Source organism: Camellia sinensis, chromosome 7, assembly GCF_055761805.1.
Source record: "Camellia sinensis isolate YWXY chromosome 7, ASM5576180v1, whole genome shotgun sequence".
NCBI lineage: Eukaryota > Viridiplantae > Streptophyta > Magnoliopsida > Ericales > Theaceae > Camellia > Camellia sinensis.
The window spans coordinates 198,533,702-198,553,534 of NC_138967.1; positions in this window are offsets into that span (position 1 = coordinate 198,533,702).

Below are 19,833 nucleotides of genomic sequence, written 5' to 3' on the forward strand. Positions count from 1 at the left end.
GTCAATTAGATGAGAGAACTTTCCAATTCCATTTAAACAAGGAGCAAGTAATGGGTGACCCCCAGATGCACTAGCTGGTGAGCTCGAAATCCCTTCAGACCTGAGAAAAAAAGAATGGGGGGATTAGCAGAAAGAATATAAATAAATTAACAAAAAGAATAGAAACTGAATCTGAAAATTGTTTTATGGATTATCCATAATCTGTCCAGCAGCCACATTGAATCCAACGAAAAATAGAAGGGAGAACCATATTAAAAAATTGATCTTTATTCAACTTAATTTTGCATCATATTGTAGTGTACATTAAAAAAACAATGGTATTCATTCTGCATTTTTTGAGGCATTGAAATTGGGTGCAATCAGTGTTGCCTTCACTACTGTATGTGCTTCAACGATGTTTCCAATAAAGAAATTTATAACACTTACAGTAATAAGCACATATCATAGTGAAGACAATAATAATTACACATAAGATAATACTAGTTCAGAACATACCTTAGACCCACGAGGGTACCTGTAGACGTCCCCGAACGCCCCGGGAGGGATGAGTCCCCCCGTTCCGTTCGTATTGTGGGTCTACCACAATTCGGACTCTCAAATTGTCATGGTTCTAAATCTGAACCAAAGAGTCTAAATCCGGCAAATCGTTTTGAGAAAAACAGATTTTTTAGAAAGAAGTGCCAAACATGGACTGCTTTGTCAGATACAGAGTCGCCACCTAAATATTTCATTTTGGGGGAATTTAGGAAACCCTAACTCGGTGCCAAAGGCCACGTGTCCGTCATCACCAAAGTTGCCTCGGCTCGGGAACTTGGGTACGATTGGGGAAGGTCAGCTATGAGCACCCCCTCTCGCCCGATCCGAAGATCAGCCTCTACTAACCATGATATCCATTTTTGAAAACGTTATGTGTTCTTATTCCGGTTATTAGCCTAGATTTACTATGTTGTGCGCACAGCAAACAAGTATAGACCAAATCGCCTAAATTGGAACCAAAACATTGCATATCCGTTTGTTTGGAAAACAATTTGAAATTTGCTACTCGTAAGTAGGCTAAAACACGGATTTCAATGAGTTGTTCCAACTCAAACAATCCAGCCTTCACCCACAGGCATTCAGGCAGTTTATATCACATAAGCATCTAGCCACATGGTAAGCATGCTGTCATGGCGAACACTCACACTCATGCAAGATGCTAAAGCATAAAAACTTACCTAGTTCTCCGTGCCAAAACAAGAACATGTTAGTAATCATGCATGATCCAAGTCCATGTTTAAATGCCTAATGCAACGCATACGGAATGTCACTAGAGTAGGCTCGGCTAGTCTATAAATGACATGTAAAAATGCACAAGTAGCATGTATTCAAGTTAGATTTGAAATACTTATGCAGTTAGTATGATGCGTCGAGCCCGGTGCATGCAAGACTAATGAATGATGCACGCATGCATAGCATAAGGTATGCTAAATGAAACGTGCCCTAGTACTAACCATCAAAAGCAGGTAAGTAAAAGGGAGAAAGAAGTGGGGGGTTGGAAGACATGCACACACGCACCCACACTTATTACAATTTCGCCCTCGCTCGGAGGGACCAAAAGAATAATACAATTAATTAACCTACAAGCTAATTAAATATTACAGACCAATTAAACTAGTTAAGCAAATTAACTAATCTATTTAAGCAATAAACAGCGTCGGGAAGTGGGTCCAGCGCAATGCATGCTCGGTCCTGCTCAGAAGTCCACTGCCATGCACAAGATGCCTCTGCTTGCTGTTTGGCACCTCTGAAAATTGCACAAACTCCAAGGTACAATGTTTGAACACTGTAGAACCCCACCGGCCAAGGGGAATGGTCACCGGCCGTAGACTGGTGGTCATCGGCCACAAATGCAGCTATCGGCCACAGACTTTTGGTCGATCGGCACTCTGTGTAGTCGACCGGCCAAATCTTCCTGCAGAGCCTATTTTGACAGCAGCAGAGGGCAAAACATGGCATGGCTAGGTATTTCAAGCAAATGTATGCACCAACACACCTCTTATCATGTTCATGACTCAAAGGGGTGTGCTCCTTTGTTCTCGGACCATCAATCGCGCATTTCGATGCATGATGGCCCAAGAGACCAAGTATACATTTTGATTTTAAATGCAATGCAAACCAAAACAAACAAGTGAGGGGCTCAACCTCAATCATGGATAATCAAGAGGCAAAACATGCATGCAATGCAACCTAAGCATGTTAACTAGGCATGCAACATGGCAATGCAAACAAGCATACAAGGCATGTGACAACTATGCTAGTTACTCAAGCATGCAAGTATGCAAAGCATGCAACATGTTAGGCAATTCCAACTAAGAGAAATGCATGCCAAATGCAAAGTCACTTAAACATGCCACAACACGTGATAGGCTAAGCATGCAATCAACACACAAGGTAAGCATGTCACAACATGCAAGAATGGACTTAGACTAATTTAGGCAACCCTCAAACTAACCTAAAACAGTGGCCAAAATGCTATGGAATGAGGGGCAAATACACATACAAACATGCATGCAAATGGACCAACACTTAAGCATCAAAGAGACAACTTTTAAGCACACTTAAAAGAAGATAAACATGGACATATGGCATACATATCAAGCTCTGAAAATCATGTTAAGGATGGTGCCAAACCAACTAAACAAAGCAATCAAAACATGCAAGCAAGGTCCAAGGTTCAAGGCTAACCTAAGGGATCAAACCGTGGCTATGCAAGGTGAGTCTCAAAGGGTCGAGGGGACTCAAAACAGTCCCTAAGAAGACCAAAACAAGGTCAAAGACACACCTAGATGGCATCTAAATGGCCTAAGTCTAAAGGCATGCGCAATGACCCAAACATGGAGCATAAAACACAAACCTTTTGAAACATCAAAGGAGCCATAAATGCAAGTATACAAGCATGCTATATGGACTGAAATGACATGACTAATGGCGCCAAACCACTGAAATTATGCAAGGGGAGCATGCTAGAGGGGCCAACACTCAAGGCTTATAAGGGAGATTACATGGTAGCTATACGAAGCAATTCATGGATGACCCAAATAACCAAAATCAAACCTCAAGCATACTAAAACATGCATAAAAGCTTCACAAAGCTAAGCCGAAATCATGCTAAAAACAAGGCTCAAAGCACAAAGCATGTTAAGGCAATTTCATGGCATTACAAGAGAAGTATGCAAAGCATGCATGGTGTGTCTAAACCAACTAAAAATAGAGCTAATACATGGAAAAATACTACCAAATAACAGTTAAGGCATGGTCAACACACACTTAAACTAGGTGCTCACATATGAGGCAAAGATGGCCCTTTTCAAGGACAACAAGGAGAGGGGGTGGCCCTCTCCTTCCTAGGACCTCAAGGCATCATCCTCACCTCTGAAATCCCTCAAGATTTCAGTGGTGAGGAGGCCCAAACACAATGGTCCCAGAGCTCACCAAAATGGCACAAAACAAGGGCCAAACAAGCCTAAAGAGGGGTCAAACAACCCCAAATCTTAGAGCACTCTTAAACAACTATTTAGAGGGCCTAAAAACAAAACTTTTATGTGTTATACACTAAGCTCAAAAACAAATGCAAGATAGGTAAATAAGCTATGCAAAATGGGGGAAAAGGGACAAGTTTCTTACCCTTGTAGACCCTCTTCACAAATGGTGGACCAACAGCCTCCTTAGGTCCAAACCAGCTTCAAAACTCCAAAAATGACCCTCAAGGGCCTCAGCTCCAAGAAAAGGTGTGATGGTGGGTGTTTGTGCACAAAAGTAAGACAAAAAAAACACACACAAAACACAAGAAAGAGAGAGATATAGAGATAGGATAGATTCACAAACCCTAACCCTAAAACCAGAGCTCTGAAAATATTGTCTAAAATGTCTAAGTTCTCTCTTCCTCTCTCTCTTTCTTCTTTTTTTTGTCTCCTTTCTTTTTGTTCTTCTTTTTCTTTTGTTGATTGATATAGCTATATATCAATCTGCAGCTTCCTCAGAGCACCCACGTCTAGGTATGGCATGGGGTATGGCCTTGAATGACAGCTGCCAGCTGTCTGCAGGGATATCTGTTGAAAACCATACTTGGCCGGCTGGCCATCAAAGTAGCCGACCGGCAGTCAAACTGGCCGACCAGCCATCACATTTGGCCGATGGCAATAACACACAACCGGTGGCCTCAAGCCATGGCCGGTGGAGTGTGGGGATGCCTCACAAGGCATTCCCTGCCCTCCAAAGCAAAAACACAAGTGTTTGGTGCAAAACCAAACACAAAACAGTCGAGTCGAGAGATCTTGAGGCAAGGCGCGTAGCCAAGGCTTCCGGGAACTCAAGACGAACACAAACATGGATGATCACCGAGTGTTCAAGCGGTGACGTCCAAGTCTTGAGGACGGTCAAAAATGGGGTGTCTACAGTACCCTCTTTATATAATAATCAGTGTCTTACTTCTCTCTTACTTTATGGGACTCTATCCTTTATAAGGATATCATTTATCCAAGACTCTTCCTATTTAGATTAGGATCAACTCTCCTAAGAGTCTGTTGGCTGCATATTTTGTATAGACCAATCACAACTTAACACGTGGGGAGATAAAGGCAACATGGGGAGTTAATTCAAGTCTTCAATCGAAATCAGATATGTGGCAGTTAGCATTGGTAATCATGGATCTACATAGTAATGGATTAGCGAAAAATACAAGATGATGTGGCCTAACGGTTACTCACAAAGTTTAAATTCAAAATCATGATGGAAGCCTAACTGCAAGAGTGGCGTAGTGGGACTGATTGTGAGAGAGCATGTTCAGCAATCATGGGAGGACATTTCGACGGTTGAAAGCTCACTTCGACGATTATCATTGGAAAGTATAAATAGCAGAGAAGGCCCCAGAATAAAAGATCCAGACTCAAATCAAAAAATCATTTTATTTACTTCGTTTTTCCTTCCAGTTTTTACAGTTCTTTACATTTCTGCACTTCAATTCTTGTACTGCACTTCATTCCTAGGAGTAGTTTCAAATAGCTTGTTGCTGTAAACCTCTACGAGGCTGGGTCAGATCATTGTAAGTTTTTCATTTTACTTAATGAAATTTAGATTCTGAAATTATTCTCCAATTGTTGTTATTTACTAATTCTCCTAAACAAGCCACCAGTAAAAGTCCTCTTCATTGAGGCTGAGAGAACTAAAACACAATCATCTGATAATTGGTTGGCAATTAATATTCTGTAAGGACCGATTAATCCTTGCTGGCACGCTTAAAATTACATTATTAACCTTCGAAAGCTAAAAAAGAAAAACATATATTTTTGGCACGCCCAGTGGGACTAATTGAAATGGCTAGATGTAGGAGACAAGGAGAAAATGAACGCCTAGAAGAAGGTGTGGAGGGAGAGGTAAAAATACCTAATCTAGAGGATAATGTGATAACACATCCTATGGATGCACCTATCTCATCAGAACCTATGGTCGAACAGACCAGCAATTCAAAACATACACCACATGTTCAAAATATTGGACGAAGCTATAGAATTGAACAATCCACTGTTTCATTTACCCAGCCAATGAATCCATGGGGAGGCTTGGTAAATACCATGGGACAGCAGTTAATGAACACAATGAAAAGATGGGCAATATCCTTTATGGATCGAATGAATTCCCATCAACCAACTAGCACAAGGAATATGAAGGAAAATTTAAATGCTCCTCAGCAAAGATTGGCTAGAGATAAATAGCCTATGCAAAGTAATGGACATACTGATGGTTGGACTAGTAATCAAAATTATGAAAGGCCGTCACTTATACCTCAGTCATGGTATGAGCCTTTTCGAGGCCTGTGGTAAATCATTAACTAACAGCGAAGTCATACAAATTGGTGAATCTAGGCCAACACAAGAAAATGGCATGAGAATGTTTCCAAATCCCATGTTCGAAGCCATACCTGGCACAAAGGGGTTCACTAATCCTCTGTTCAAATTCACACCCGGGGAGTTGGAAGGGTTTCCTGCAGTTGGGAAAGAAACAACACTTGTTCCTCCTGTTGCAGCACCTTTCACAGGTCCTTTCTTAGGACAAGCTCAGAGAGGTCAACCATACCCTCAACAGCAGCCAGTACCACAGGGACAGCCAATCCCAAATATACCTCCCTATGGATCAAGAGGGCCTTAAACACAAGGGTTTCTACCAAATCCTGTGTTTGTTCCTCCAATGGTAGTCCAACAAGCACAAAATATGGTTCCTATGGACCAAATTGCTAATATCATCAGAGAAATGTGTGGACCTATGGCTCAGGAGGTTCAAACTCCTGTGTATAGAAAGCCATACTCAGAATGGGTAGATAGGGTGTATGAATACCCAAGGGGGTTTAGAATACCATATTTTAATCTCTTTTATGGAAATGGAAACCAGTCAACGGTAAAACACATTGCTAGGTTCGCAGCCCAATGTGGGAATTTGCCAATAATGATTATATGAAGTTGAGACTCTTTCCAAATTCTTTAACTGGGCCAGCTTTTGTATGGTATATTAACCTTACACCTGGCTTTATCCAAACTTGGCAGCAAATTGAGGAGGCATTTCATGCCTAATTCTTCCAAACAGAGCCAAAAGTTTCTATAGCAGACTTGGCAAGGTTGAATGAAAGGCCTGATAAGAAGGCTATTCAATTTATTGCCAAATTCAAAAGAGCACGAGACAAGTGTAGGGTCATTCTATCAGAGCCTGAATTTGTGAGATTGACTCAAAATGGTTTAGAGTTTACGCTTTGAAAGAAGTTCGACTTAACTGAGTTTCGAGACTTAGTAGAATTAACCTATAAGGTGTCTAGATATGAATCATTACTTAAGGAAGAACAAGATTGAAGTAATGCATCATAAAAGACTTATTATAGAGACCCTAATTACGAGATTGATACATCAGAGATCGTGGGGAAAGAGCCTATGACCTGTGAGGCATTAATTCATAAGGATACTACAATAGACCAGCAGTTTAAAAAGAAAGACCTTCATAAGAAATATTCTTTTGATTTAACAAAGGCAGATGACATTTTTGATCATTTGCTTGTAGTAAATTTCCTAAAGTTACTAAAGGGAGTTAAAATCCCTTCCCTAGAAGAACTTAAAGGGAAAATGTATTGTAAATGGCACAATTTTTGGTTTCATTCAACTAAAAACTGTATTGTTTTTCGAGACAGGACCCAAGAACAAAATCGAAAGGGGAGTTTAAAGATCCCAACCAAAGCAGAGAAAGCTATGGGGATTGACACTAACCCATTTGTGGCTTCCCTTTTTCGGGCCCCCTTTTCGAAAGGTTTGAAATGAAGAGCCTCACAGCTCGAACTCCCACGGCTCTGAATCTAGTCTCACAAGTGCAATGTGAAACTGACAAACACCAAAGAGTCCAAATCCGGCAATTTTTTTTGAAATATCAATTTTAAATCAAATAATGCCAAAATTGGACTACTTTGCCAGATACAGAGTCGCCACTTAAATATTTTTTATTTTGGAAAAATTTAGGAAACCCTGACTCGTGCCGAAGGCCACGTGTCCGTCATCACCAAAGTTGCCTCGGCTCGGGAACTTGGGTATGAAGGGAAAAGGTCATGAATTAAGCACCCCCGCTCACCCGATCAAAGATCGGCCTTTACTAATCATGATATGATTTTTTATAAACATTATGTGTTCTTATTCCAATTATTAAACTAGCTTTACCATGTGATGCGTACAATCAAGTATAGACTAGTTTGCACAATTTGGAACAATTCAACTCATGTTTGTTTGCGAAAATGGTTTGAATTTGCCACCTCAAGTGGGCTTAAAGTTTGCGGATTTGCCACCAAACATAGTGGGCTTAAAACGCACATTCGTTGAATCGTTCCAATTCAAACAACAAGCCTTCAACCATAAGCATTCAAGCAGTTTAGCATTTAAGCACATAGCCTCATAGCAAGCATGCTAAACATGGCAACATGGCAATCACACTCATGCAAGAATGCTAAAGCGTAAAAACTCATCTAGTACTCCAAGCCAAGAAAGAAACTAGTTAGAAAGATGCATGATCCTAACTATACAAGATGCCTAATGCAACATATGTAATATACAATTAATAGGTTTGGCTACTAATATGGCATATGGATCGATTTGATAACATGCCGTTAAACACGTATTCAAAAAAGTATTTGAAATGGCAATGAATTTTGAATGATGCGTCGAGCCTCGGTGCATGCAATACGAGATAAATGGATGCAAGCATAAGGTATGCTAATTGAAACATGATCCCTAATCTAACCATCAAAAGCGATTAAATAAAAGGGAGAAAGACGTGGGGTTGGAAGACATACACACACGCATGCACACTTATTACAACATTATGCCCTCGCGAAGGAGGGTCTGAATGAATAAGCTAACCAACTAGCTACACTAATTAAGCTAACTAATTATTACAAACCGAAACTAATTAACTATTCTAGTTCACTAATTATTACAAACCAAAATTGAATACCTAGTTAAACTAACTAATTATTTACAACACTTAATTGATCAAATGCTAATTAAACTAATTAGCTAATCCCGGGAAACAAGAGACGCGTGCATGCTTGATTCTTCACCTGAAAAGCCACTGCCTTGTTGCTAAAAGCCTCTATTTGCACATTTGGTCAATGAAAATGCTGCCCACTTCCAGAACACATCTGGCCCACCTTACTAACACACTGCTCAATTTTCACTGATGACCGACAGGGGGCCGGTCGGCTACCAATGGTGGCCGGTCAGCTACCATTGGTGGCTAGTCGGCTACCATTGGTGGCTGGTCGGCTACTGGTGGTGGCTGTCAGCCACTGCTGGTTTGAACTTCCTTGTTGCAATAGAGAGCAAAGCAGAGCAAAACAGTGTATTTCTCAAGCGTTGTTTGCACACTTTGCCTCTCCTTTTCATGGGGAAATCAAAGGAGGAACAAGCTTTGGTTCACAAACCATCAATCAAGCAATTTCATTGCATGATGGCTTGTGAAACCAATTATGCAAGTTCAATAAATGCGCAACAAGACCAAAAAGAACATCACCCTATCATGCATGATCAAGGGCAATGGAGACCAAGGAAAGTAGCACATTTCATCACTTTTGAGTATGAAATGTCTCATTTTTCTTGTGTTCAAATTAACGTCCGATTTGAACACATGCAATGCAACACAAAGAGATGGTTATCTTGCCTCTTTTACTTGCTAATTTTGTTTACTCATTTTAATTACCAAATCATTCATTAATCCATTAAGTCCATTGGTGAGTGTCCTCTAATGGAAAGAGGGCTCAAACCCCAAGTTGCCTTGGGTATGAAAGAGGCATTACACTGTTGGTAATGAACCCCCTAAGGGATTAAACCATTAGGTGTAGCACCTCTATTTCACACTTAGGCAAACAACTGGTTTGAAACCACTTTCAAAGAAAAACCAAAAGGTGAAGAAATGAGGGAGATTGCAGAGATTGTAAGTGCTGAAATGAAGTAGAAAAAGCACTAAAATATGCAATCAACTCACACCAATGATAGTTAAAGCCTTAAAACACTAAGCTAGTGAAAGAGGTTACACTATAACCATGCCATACAAGGCTCAAATGAAACAAATAACCAAAAATATAGGCAAAACAGCCCTAAATATGGTCCAAAACATGCTGGACTTAAGTCATGAAAAGCCAAAACATTAAGCTAATACATGGGGTTACACTACAACTATGCAAAACAAGATTCAAACAAACTAACCAGCCCAAAGCAGAGCTAAAGAAGGCTATTTCAGAGGCTAAAACATGCTGGACTTGAGCTAAGTTAAGCTAGAAAAACATGCTAACATGTGAAGCTAACTAGGCATGCAAACAAGACACAAGGAGGGGAGGCTAACCCCTCCAAATTTGGACCTCAAAATAAGTTTTTTGCCACTGAAAAACCTCTAAAATTCAGTGATTAAAAGGCCCAAAAAATTTGATTTGAAAGTGATGAATAAAGACACAAAAACTTTACAAACTAATAAGCAAGAAGGGTGAACCACTCCCTAACTAAAAAAGAGGCCCAAACCAGCACTTTTAGGCCACAAAAATAGAGTTTTTTTAGTACAAAACCAGCTCCAAAGCAGTAAGAAAAGATGGTAAAACAAGCTTACAAAACAAAGTAAACAAGACAAGTAAACTACCTCTTGAAGCAAAGGGCAATTCTAGGCACAAAACTAACAAAAACCACCTTCAAGAGCTCCAAGAAGACCCCAAGTAACCTCAGCTCAATGGTAAGAGGGTTTGATTTAGGATGTGTATGCAAAAATGTAGAGAAAACAAGCACTTAGGTACAAAATTGTAAGAAAGAAAGAGAGAGAGAGAGAGAGAGATTTTTTCTCTAAATTTTCTAACCCTCAAAAATGGGGAAGGAACCCCCCTATATATTGAAAAACATGCCTTGAGCTTAGAAACATCCTACCATACACCTGTAGGAAGATGCAGCTCAATGTGCTAATGGCAACAAATATCAATAAATATTTGGAAAAAGAGACTGGTGGCCATCGGCCACCACTGGTAGCCGACCAGCCACCACTAGTGGCCGACCGGCCACACAAATGGTCAGCAAGCACAAGCCATGGCTGACAGCCTCTGGTGGTGGCCGACAGGTCACCACAAGGTTCTAGACACCAAGTTTTGATCCAAAACAAGGCACAGAAAGGACAAGGTCTAAAAGCTCAAAGACAGAGTGTTCCACCGAGGACTTCGGGCGCTTAAAACGAACACAAACAAACATAATCATCATATGCACAAGTGATGACGTTCAAGTCTTGAGAACGGTAAAAAATGGGGTGTCTACACCATTCCCAGAGATTGGGGAAACTATAGCCAATGTTGGTGTGCCAGACTTCCAAAACCTATCCTTGAAGGAATTGGAGGAGGTTAATGTGCAGATGCATGTTGCCAGCCAGACTGCTTTCAAGAATGATATCAAAAGTTCACCAGCAAATAGACAGAGCTTTGCGGACCAAAAGGAGGACTCTAGTGAGGAGGCACTGGATAATAACTCTCTAGAGGCAGCTGTCATGCAAAGGATGTGTCCCAAATGCAGATTAAGTTACAACTGGTTGAAAGGCCTCCCAATTGATGAAAAATAGTATTACAAGGATGTGCAGAGACGCCCTAAACCAACCAATTCCTACAACAAGAGGCGACACCCAACTGGTCCCAGACAGCAGCCATTCTTGGTTGAACCACCAGCTGCTAGAGTGCATCCCAAGGGTAAAAGACCTCAGCATAAGTTCATACCACCCAACTACTACAGGATGGAAGGCAATTATCCTGAGAGGAGGCTTGGAGTGGGCTCAAGTTATGGAATCAGAGCCAAAGATTGGCCTCCAAGATCAGCCTCAAACAAGATAAAAGGTAACCACCCTGACAGAAGACTTGAATTAGGCTTAACACAAGGGATCAAGGCCAAGCAGTGGCTTCCACAGGCAGCTTCGAAGGCAAAAAAAGCTAGTTCAGCAACTAAACTAGTAAGTTCATGGGTAGCTAGGGTTCCAGATTGGTTTGTCATGCAGAAAAAGCCTAAGGAAATGTCTACCCAGAAAAGTGTCTTTGGAGACCAGGGTAGAATGATTAAACCTCCCTTGGTGGCTCCAAATAATTGCATATTACTAAAGCACCCAAAAACAAAGGAATCAAATATGGTTCCAGTAATCTCCAGATCTCAAAGAAGGAAGATCCAGCGAAGGTACACTCATTACCAAAAGGATCTAAAGAAAAGTGTAGAAATTTCTTCATTGGCCCAGTCAAAAGGCCAGACAGAGGGGAAAAAAAAGTCCAAAATTGCATTCTAGTCCAAAATTGGCTAATCAGAACAAAAGAAGTGTCAGCAAAGAGCAGTTGGCTAAATTTCACGCTGAACTAAAAGCCAGGGAAAGATCCAACTTAGCAGGTCTTAAAAAGGCCTTGATGGAAAGTGATAGTGAGACAGAAGGAGAAGCTGAACTAGGCCAAAGGAAAGAAATGGTTGAGGATGAGATGTTTGAAGCCTTCGTGGCTGAACAGACATTTTTGGTTGAAAAACCAGCTGGAGCAGACCATTTAAAGGAAGTCACTAGTACTGAAGTACCAGAGTGCAGCATGGAAGATGCTTCTGAAATAACTGAACAAGTTGGCCTGGAAAAGAAATAAGTGCAGCCAGCAGTTCAGTTTGGCTCATTTCCTCCAGTGTCAGTGAATATGGTGTATATATTGCCACAGGAGTCTCAGGCTGAAGATGGAAACCAAGAAGGTCAGGAAATTGACCCTATTCCAGTTTCTAGTGAAGATTCACAAGTTAGCATGGTTCAAGATGAGTCTGAAGTGGCCACACCAATGGAAACTGAAGATGAGAGTAAGGAAGTGAGTATTAATATCTTATATCCCTTTGAGTATCCTACAACTTCCATGACACAGCACGTTAAGCCCTTGTATATCAAGGCTCTTTTCAATGGGATATAAATGAACAGGGTATCGATGGATAATGGGGCAGCAGTGAACCTGCTTCCAAAGTCCTCTTTGAAGAAACTGGGAAAAAGAAACCCCAGATTAATCCCAACCAGCACAACCATTGTTGGTTTCGTTGGGGATAAGCAGATGGCTTAGGGTATTTTGCCCATCAACCTGAGTGTAGGAACCAGAGATTGCATGATGGTATTCTTTGTTATTGATAGTAATGCCAAGTATAATGCTTTACTTGGCAGGGATTGGACCCACACCAACAAATGTGTGCCTCCCTCTCTATATCAGAAGATAATGATGGCCTTATGCAATGGAGAGATAGAGGAGATCAATGCAGACCCTCAACCTTTTATCGCTTGTGCTGACTTTGCAGAGGCCAAGTTGTATACTGAAGAAGTGACACCACTCAGTATATTGAGAAAACCTAATGGTTCAGCCGAATTGACGGTTGATGAAGAAATAACACACCTAAAGCACTTAGTACAAGAGAGTGTTGATGAAGAATTTGTCATCAAGGATGATAATGATACCTAGTTGTAGGCAAGAAGATGAAACCCAAGAAGCTAGACCCTTGGCTTTAGTTAAGTTTTCAATGTTGGACATAAAATTGATAGTCCAGAAAGTCCAAGAACAAAAGAAAGAAGCCATGGTAGTTGGCTGTAAACAAGAGCAACAACAGATCAGGTCTTTGACCTTTGATAAATACTGTGCATTGGACATCAAAACAAAAAGCCAAGAAATATAGGAAAAAGAAGCCTTATGGACAGACTTTGTTTATGAGAAAGAAGGAAAATATGTTGAACCAGAGAAAATGGGAGCAGAACAAAACCAAGAAGTTACTTCGAGGGCAGAAGAAATCAAAAGAGAAGCATTAGTGAGTGCTCAAGTACAAGACCCCTTGGAAGAAGTCAATTTAGGGGGAGGTTCTGCACAACAGCCCATTTATATCAGTGCTTGGTTAAGTCCTTGTGATAGAAGCCAGTTATTGGTTGTCTTAAAACAATATAAAGATTGCTTTGCTTGGTCTTATAATGAGCTGCCTAGATTGGACAGATCATTAGTAGAACATAGGCTCCCTTTGAAGTCTAATTTCAAGCCATACAAGCAGACACCAAGAAGGATGAGTCCCGAAGTGGTTCAGAAGGTCAAGGAGGAAATTCTTAGGCTCTTTAAGGCAGGCTTTATTAGAATAGCTAGATATGTTGAATGGCTATCCAATATTGTGTCTGTGGTTAAAAAAAATAGTAAAATGAGGGTATGCATCAATTTTAGAAACCTGAACTTAGCAACTCCAAAAGATGAGTACCCTATGCCTATAGTAAACTTATTGGTGGACAGTTCAGCAGGGCACAAGATTTTGTCTATGATGGACAGACATTCTGGTTACAACCAAATCTGCATTGCAGAGGATGATGTCCATAAGACAACATTCAGATGTCTTGGAAATATTGGCGCCTTCGAATGGGTTAAAATACCTTTTGGTCTGAAGAATGCTGGGGCCACATATCAAAGGGCAATGAACACTATCTTTTATGATCTCATTGGAGGATATTTAAAGTGTTACATTGATGACATTGTAGTAAAATCCCAGTCCATGGAGGAACACTTGGTTCACTTGGAAGCAGCTTTCGAAAGAATGAGAAAGTTCAAGTTGAAGCTTAATCCTTTCAAATGTACTTTTGGTGTATCAGCTGAAAACTTCTTGGGCCATGTAGTACACAAGATGGGAACACAAATTGATCAGAATAAAGCCAAAGCCATCATTGAGGCCAAGCCTCCATCAAGTAGGAAAGAAGTACAAAAGTTCCTTGGTCAGGTTAATTTTCTTCGAAGATTTATTTCTAACAATGTAGGAAAAACTAAAGTATTTTCTTCTTTATTAAAGTTGAAAGATGAAGAGGAGTTTGTGTGGACAGCAAAGCATCAAACTGCTTTCGAAGGAATTAAAGCCTACTTGGCCAAGCCTCCAGTGCTGATGCCACCAAAGAGCGACAAGCCTTTGAAGTTATACATTACTGCAGCAGAGGATTCATTGGGAGCTTTCCTAGCCCAGGACAATAAAGAAGACAAGGAACAAGCAATTTATTACCTTAGTAGGTTTTTAAATTCTTATGAATGTAAATATTCAGTTGTAGAAAAGTTGTGCTTTGCATTGTACTTTGCAGCAATGAAATTAAGATATTATGTTTTGCCTAATGTTGTCTCGGTAATTGCAACCACAGACTTGGTTAAGTATATGTTATCTAGACCAATGTTGAGAGGAAGAATTGGCAAATGGATATTAGCCTTATCAGAGTTTCATCTAGAATATGTCCCCCAAAGGCAATAAAAGGACAAGTTTTGGCTAACTTTTTGGCAGATCATCCATGTCAAACGAAAAGCCAGGAGATAATGGATCTTGGTATGATCAATGTTGAGCCATGGTAGATATGGTTCGAAGGGTCAAAGGCCCATGATCTGATTGGAATTGGTGTTGTAATTAAGTCACTACAGGGGGTAGAAACCACACACGATTTCAAAGTGGATGAAACTACTTGTTCCAATAATCAAGCTGAATATGAAGCTTTAATAATGGGACTGGAAATGCTTATTGGATTACCAGCTTATGCAGTTGATATATTTAGAGATTCTCAATTGGTGGTCAACCAAGTGAAAGGAATTTTCAAATGTCAAAGTGCAAGCATGTTGCCATACTATGTTGTTGCATTACATTTGCTTTCTCAGTTTCAGATAGCAAATGTGACTTATATCCCAAGGTTCATGAATAACAAAGCCAATGATGTAGCTCAGAAAGCTTCAAATTTCAGAAGAATGGATGACACTCAAATAAACATAAGTCAGGCAACATATCAAAAATTAATACCACCTTTAGCTAAAAGGAATGTGGTGTTAGAAGTCAATCATAATGACTTACAAGATCAAGATTTGAGGCATCCAATAATGCAGTACCTAACTGGCCCATCTTTGAAAGCCAGTAGAAAGATCAAATTACAATCTATGCAATACATAGTGTATGGTAATGCTCTTTACAAAATGAGAGCAGATGGATTGTTATTGGAATATCAAGGGCCAAAGGAAACATTAACAGCCATGGCTGAAATTCATGAAGGCATTTGTGGTGCTCATCAGCCTGGTGTGAAGATGAGATGGTTGCTTTGAAGGCATCCCTACTATTGGCTAACCATCCTTAAAGATTATATAGAGTATGCTAGAGGTTGCCAAGCATGCCAAAAACATGGCATGATAAGACATGTACCCATAACTGATTTACATGCAGTTATGAAGCCTTAGTCATCTAGAGCTTGGGCTATGGATATGATAGGTAAAATACATCCACCCTCTTTGAAGCACCATTGTTTCATCCTAGTGGCTACAGATTACTTCACTAAGTGGGTTGAAGCTAAACCATACAAAGCTGTGAATCAAACTGAGGTTATTGGATTTATTAAAGATCTAATCCACAGATTTGGCATCCCACAGACCATAACTATAGATAATGGGATTGTATTTGATGAAAAAATGGTAAAGTCTTTCACAGCAAAATTTGGAATTAGTTTTGTTAATTCCACCCATTATTATGCATAAGTAAATAGTCAAGCAGAATCATCCAACAAGTCATTGAAAAAAGGAATACAAAGAGTTGTAGAAGACAATCCTAGGGATTGGCATAATTTGTTGTTGGATGCATTATGGGCCTATAGGACTTCTCCAAGATCAAATACAGGAGTAACTCCTTATGCTTTAGTATATAGACATGATGCAGTGTTGCCTGTAGAAATTAACATTAAGTCTTTGAAGGTGAAATGTCAGGACCAGTTAACTTCTGAGCAATACCATCAAAGCATGCTTTTGGAATTATAGAGTATAGATGAAGCTCGAATTTTTGCATTAAATAATATTCTGTTCCAAAAAAAAAAGGCAGCCAAGAGCTACAATAAGAAGGTTAAGCACATTAGTTTTGATGAAGGTGATTTGGTATGGAAGACAATACTTCCAATATGAATTAAAAGCCATAAGTTTGGCAAATGGTCACCTAATTAGAAAGGTCCATATCAAATTCATAGAGTCTTGCCTGGGGGAGCATACTATTTGAGAAATCTGAATGGATATGTGCATCCTAAGAAAATTAATGGCAGGTACTTGAAACCTTATTATCCAACTGTGTGGGAAACACAAGAAGTGTAGAAAATGCTAAACAAGAGAAGCATAAAGACACTCAAATAATGAATAAAGATTTCATTTCGTATAGGGTTGAGTACATGCAGCCATAAATTGGCCCAAAAATTAGTACGATGTTTCAATTGCTCCCTTATAATTGATTCTCTACTCCTAAGAGATGGGAACAACTGAATGGCAGTAGCCATGTCCTGTCTTCGATTAGCTAGCCCTTGATTGGTGATTAGCAGCTTTGTAGCAGTTCGATCCAAAACTAGATTAACTACTAACAACTCTTCTTCTAATTGAGCCTTCTTCTCCAAGAGCTAGGTTCGAAATTGAGAAGAAGAGGAATGTTGTCCTTTCAATTCAGACACCTCAGCATGTATATGGGAAACAAATTCACTGTCTTTTAATAGCTTCTCTTCTGCAGCCTTGGCAATTTGGCAGATGTTGACATAAAAATCTATGGCAGTTGCTGCCTGGGACAAGTGACTTGAAATAGCCATGTTGGATTGCTCAATGACCCTACAGCATTGGAGAAAACCATTCTTGATGATAGGTCTTTGTAAGGCTTTGAATGGGATCCTTGAGAATAATGTCAGCAATTCCAAATAGATGCCCAAGTCTAGTGGAGGTAAGAAAGCTTTATTGATGGTTGAAGAGCTCTCAAAAATTTCCAAGAGAGAGTCAGCCAGAACCAATGGCTCAGCTTCATTACCGGTTGATGGAATGGTAGAAGGTATGTCAAAAAGGCTAGCCAGCCTAGCTTCAAAAATGTCTATCTCTTCCACAGACATTAGAGGTGCAGAAAGGCATGTGGTGGAAAGAAGTGATGGCTACATAGGGATAGGAGAGGAGGATGAAGTGTCCCTAGCAGTGTCTATAGTCCTGGCCACCAATAAGTCAAGAGAAGAGGGACTGGAGCTGGATAGTGATGGTGGACAAAGAATTGGTGAGCTACCAGTATTTTCTCTGGGAGTATCAGCTATCACTGAAGATAAAGTGATAACTGGGATCTCATCAAGTGGGGAAGGAGCAGCCAGGATTGTAGGAAGAGTAAATTGGACTGAGGTAAAGGTTAGATGAGGAAGATGTGGAGTTAAGCTAAAGGATAAACATATATAAATGCTTTGCCTCAAAAAATGTATGAAAAGTATAGAACCAAGAAGTGGAAGTGTTGCCTGGATGGGCTCTATACTTAAAGACACTTTAGTGTCGATTTTCTTCCTTCTTTTTGAGGTTGCATCTAATGGTCTTTCAACTTCAGATAAGACTGAAGAAACCTTTATCAAAGGAAGAGATAGAATAACTATTGCTGCAAAATAAGAAATATGAAGCAATTTTAAGTTTCATTACTGAAAACTTGGGAAAGGAAATTACTAGAGACACAAAAGGAAATTACCAGCTTCAAAAGTGGTAGCAATGGTTGGAGAACTGCGAAGGGCATAATGTTCAGCAATTTGCTGCCTCCTTACAGCTTCTCTTTGGAGTGTATCAGCAGCAACAACTTCATCCCTTAGTACTAGCTACTGTCTCCTCTTCTCAAACCTCTGAAATACAATGATTTCTTTGGAGTGCTTCTCTTCCACTGATTTGGCAGCTGCTCCATAAGTAGAGTCCCCAATAAGGTCAGAGGGAGAAACTGTCATTTTCTTCCTTCTTTCCAATGGTGTCTCTTTCTCTTTTCCTATTTCTTCCTTTCCAAGTGAGTTTCAGGTATCTCCTCCTCAAGATCAAACAAAAGTCTTCTTTTCCTCTGTTATTATTGCTTGCCTTTGAGGACATTCAAAGCCTGAACTCTCTGAGGAGATTCTACTTGTAAAGCTCTTGTATTAAAAAAGAAAGCCATAAGTAGATGAACAAGGCCTTATAAACATCATAGAGAGAAGAGAAGGGAAAAAATGAAAATGCATGCCTTTCTTCGAAGCAGCCCTGGTGCCTCTAGGAGAATGAGGTGAGGCAGCAAAAGTAGTCTCTGTGACAGCAGGAGTAAGAGCTGGGATAGCAGGGGCAATAGAGACTGTAATAGTGGTCCCAGTCTTTTGGGGTTTGGCTTGAGTGGACACATCTAGTCCCACTAGCAGATCTTTGAGAGTTATTTCCAAGAGCACCTCCATATTGGCTATCCACCAATTTTGAAATCTTTTCAAAGCTATTCCATGTGGGGTAAAGGGAGTGAATTGAAACTCACTCAACTCTTGTAGCAATTTGAATGTTGCTTCTTCCAATTTTTTTTCAGGTACCTTCAGGTCTTTGACTATGAGATTGGTATTGGAGAGGCTACAGAGAGGGACATGGATTCCTTAAGTAAACCCATATTGCCTGGCAAATTGGGAAGGACAGTAAACTTCAGATATACATTTGCAAGCTCGAAGATTCAAAGTACCAATGAAGAGCTCCCTTGGTAACAAGATAATGGCCCACATATCCTTATGTAATGAATTGGAGAACTCCCTATCAGCCAAAAATGCCCTGAGCCAGGCTGGTCCTGTATTAGTTTTGAAGGGGCAAAAGAAGAAAAGAAGTGGAAAAATTGGGAGTTAATGAAAAAAAGTAAAATAGTAGGCAAAGCTGGAGGGATGTAAAGAGATCCTGGCAAATTTTTCTCTGTAAGTAGTGGGTTCTGGCACCAAAAATCTCAAGCACTTGGAATGTAGACCAGTGAAGTATGCGAAGAGCTAGAGTTGTAATACCCATAGAGGGCCTCCTTGGTTAACATCCAAAGGTTTCTCATAAAATTGGGAGCAGGCTCTATAAACATGGCCTAAAACATAAGGAGCCAAGGCTATCCTCTTCTTCGAGGCAAGAGCCTTGGTAAGTGGGACAAACTCAGGCATAATCCGCTGAGATGAAGTGCAAAAGAGAAATTTCAGAATAAAGAAAAAGAACTCTCGATCATCTACAGAACTTACCTTCTTGTTCTCAAATTTTACAAAATCATTGAAGGAAGAGTTCAAGGATGGAATGGTGAAGTTGACCGAAATGTCTAGGTAACTAGGCGAAAAGGGAGTATCAAATGGTGAGAACCCTAAGAGATGGAAAATATCAAGAATGGTGGGGGCCATCATACCACACCGAAACTAAAAAAAATTGAAAGCTAAATTCCAAAAACAAAGGGCTGCAGGAATCAAAAAAGGATCCTTAGGGATAATGAACCTGGAAAGGCGAAGGGCAGAGCTCTT